The following is a 3,189-nucleotide window of genomic DNA, read 5'->3' on the forward strand; positions in this document are numbered from 1 at the left end:
GACAGTCTACTAATACTCTACTAACTGCTAGTTGACATGTAGTTGCAAAGTTACTTACAAAGGCAAACATTCGCGGAGTTTCGCGCTCAAGTTCACAGAGACCGAGACGGCAGAAAGCGCATCCTGTTTGCTTTCATTATTTTACAAAAGCGCAATGTTTTGTTATTGTGAGTGCACACAAATAAACGTAAAGCCTTTACAGCAGTGATCCTCAAATCTGGCCCACGAGATCCACTTTCCTGCAGAGTTTAGCTTAATCAATGTCTTCAGGATCATTAGAAAATCACAGGTAGGTGAGTTTGATCAGGGTTGGAGCTAAACTCTGCAGCGCATTGGCCCTCCAGGGCAAGATTTGAGGAACCCTGCTTTACAGATTCGAAAGCTGTATTACTCTTATCTGTATGAGCAAAAATGAGGAGTATTTTAAGAGCAAATGACCGCATCTGTCCTGCAGTGAGCGCTATTGTTCAGCTTCCACACTCTGCACACACACTTCAATAGCGCACATTTCTCTAGGTTAACATTAGATTGAGCGGACATGTAAAGCTGCTGCTACTTACATATTTCAGATGATAAGCAATATTTGAGGTCGATGAATGATAAGCGAGCGTTTGGATGTCCAGCCCGATGTACTATTACCACATAGACCAGCCGTTAACGATCTCTCCGTCATGGAGTGCGTGACTTCGTGTTATATATATATATATATATTAGGGCTGTCAATCGATTAAAATATTTAATCGCGATTAATCACATGATTACCATGAGTTAACTCGTGATTAATCGCAACTTAATTGCTCATTTTTATCTGTTCTAAATGTACCTTAAATTAATACTTACAGTTTTTAATACTCTAATCAACATGGGCATGGGCAAATATGGATCCTTTATGCAAATGTACGTATGTTTATTATTAGTGAAACCATAGTCAACATAGAGTATGAACACTAGACATGTTTCAAAGGTCATAGATGTTTTTCAAAGAACTTGTTCATGTCTATTAGACACATGAAAAAAGAACATAGAAAAACCAGGTTCCCATTACTTCTCTTTCTTTGCACTGAGCAATATTTACACAAGCCTGTTTACATTTTTGCACGACAGGGCAACTAACTTTTTCTGAACATGCAAAATGTACATTTATTATTTATTATTACATTTGTTTGCCTCTCTGTGCCCATACTGTATTTTTATGCAGCTAAATTCTCAATAAAACTGCTTTCATTGTTATATTTTACTGCTTCTGTTGTCAGACAACGGAATGAATATGAAACGGTGACTGAAACGCGACCCATTAAGACTTCATAACCAGCTCTCCCTTCCAAGATGTTAATCTGCACAAAAATCCTGCAAGTCTCAGAAACTAAATAAGGTTTGTCCAAGGTACTTTTTTGGAAGAAAAAAAAAAAGTCGCTAAAGGGGACTGAAAAGTCACTAAGTGAAGTGAAGTGACATGTGGCCAAGTATGGTTACCCATACTCGGAATTAGTGCTCTGCATTTAACCCATCCTAAGTGCACACACACAGCAGTGAACACACACACCGTGAACACACACCCGGAGCAGTGGGCAGCCATTTATGCTGCGGCGCCCGGGGAGCAGTTAGGGGTTCGGTGCCTTGCTCAAGGGCACCTCAGTCGTGGTATTGAAGGTGGAAGAGAGCGCTGTACATTCACTCCCCCCACCTACAATCCCTGCCGGTATGAGACTCGAACCCGCAACCTTTGGGTTACGAGTCCGACTCTCTAACCATTAGGCCACGACTTCCCCCTAAGTTGGCAACACTGTTCCATTTCTCCAACTACAGGCTAGGCAACGGGTCAAACAGAAAATGTGCACTGCGTTCGCATCGCGCGTTCATAAAATAAAAATTGGTGCCGTTAAAATGAGTTTGCGTTAACGCGTTAATTTTGACAGCCCTAATATATATACAGTTGTGCTCATAAATTTACATGCCCCTTGCACAACATGCACAATGTTAATAATTTTAAAGGGGTCCTATTATGATTTTTCACTTTTTTAATTTTAGTCAGTGTGTAGTGTGTATGTTTGGGCATAAAAAAAGATCTAGAAAGTTACAAATCTCAAAGTCCACTCCAAAGAGAGATATTTCGTTTTTGAAAAATCCCTTTTCAAGAACTACAACGAACGGCTCGTTTGGACTACAGCATTTGTTTCCGGGCTTTGTGCCTACACTCATAGAAAATAATGTATTTGAATTTTAAAGACATAGTGCGACGCGACGCTGCACTTCTCGTCCGGTGTGCGACCGCCTGAAATGCTGTTTTTTTTCACCTCCGTGCCTAAACGTCTTTGTTTGGGCTTCCGAAAGCGGATGATGTCAGGAAACAGTGGTTGCAATTTATTTTTTAACTCTGTTCCTGAGCATTATAACCCCAATTTGCTATTGTGTGCTGCGCATTTTACGGAGGACAGCTTCCACAACATGAGGGAGTACAGCGCCGGATTTGCCCAAAAGCTGCAGTAATGAAACACCGTCTAAGCTGTTCGCCAATCACAACGCACTGGGACAGCTAACCAATCACAACACATTTTGTTTTTCGGAAGGCGGACCTTCATCAAAGCCGGAACTAATCGAGCTGTTTGTGCCAGGCTGGGGAGAAAGGTATTTTAATAATGTAAATTATGTATTATAGACTTACGTTTTACATTTACATGTAGTCATTTAGCAGACGCTTTTATCCAAAGCGACTTACAAATGAGAAATGTTTTAGACACCACATTGCCTGTTTTTGCACTATTTCGACAACAAAAATAATTCCAAACACAGCTACAGCGCGGTTTTGCGTCTCTGAGCAACATGACGGTGTTTCGTTCCTGAATGAATCAACCGTTTAAATGATTCAGTTCACTCGCAATGACTCACTTCTTAACAGTGACTTGCTGCCACCTGCTGGCGGTTTTATTTTCGCATTCAGAGTATCTTTTATTATTTAAATAATTTCAAATATCAGTATTCAACGTTTTATGTTTAATATATCAAAACATTATTGATGCATTTGTAACTGCAGGTTAAATGCATTCATGTCCTGTATAGAATATGAAGAATATCACCGTTTTTTTTTCACCGTGTAATTACCGTTATCTATAAAATCCCAGAAAATAGAGATATTATTTTTTGTCAATATTGCACACTCCAGACCAATCTTTCCTGAACGTGAGACTGTAA

This window comes from Sinocyclocheilus rhinocerous, unplaced genomic scaffold (assembly GCF_001515625.1).
Source record: "Sinocyclocheilus rhinocerous isolate Xijiao unplaced genomic scaffold, SAMN03320098_v1.1 scaffold2122, whole genome shotgun sequence".
Taxonomy (NCBI): Eukaryota; Metazoa; Chordata; class Actinopteri; order Cypriniformes; family Cyprinidae; genus Sinocyclocheilus; species Sinocyclocheilus rhinocerous.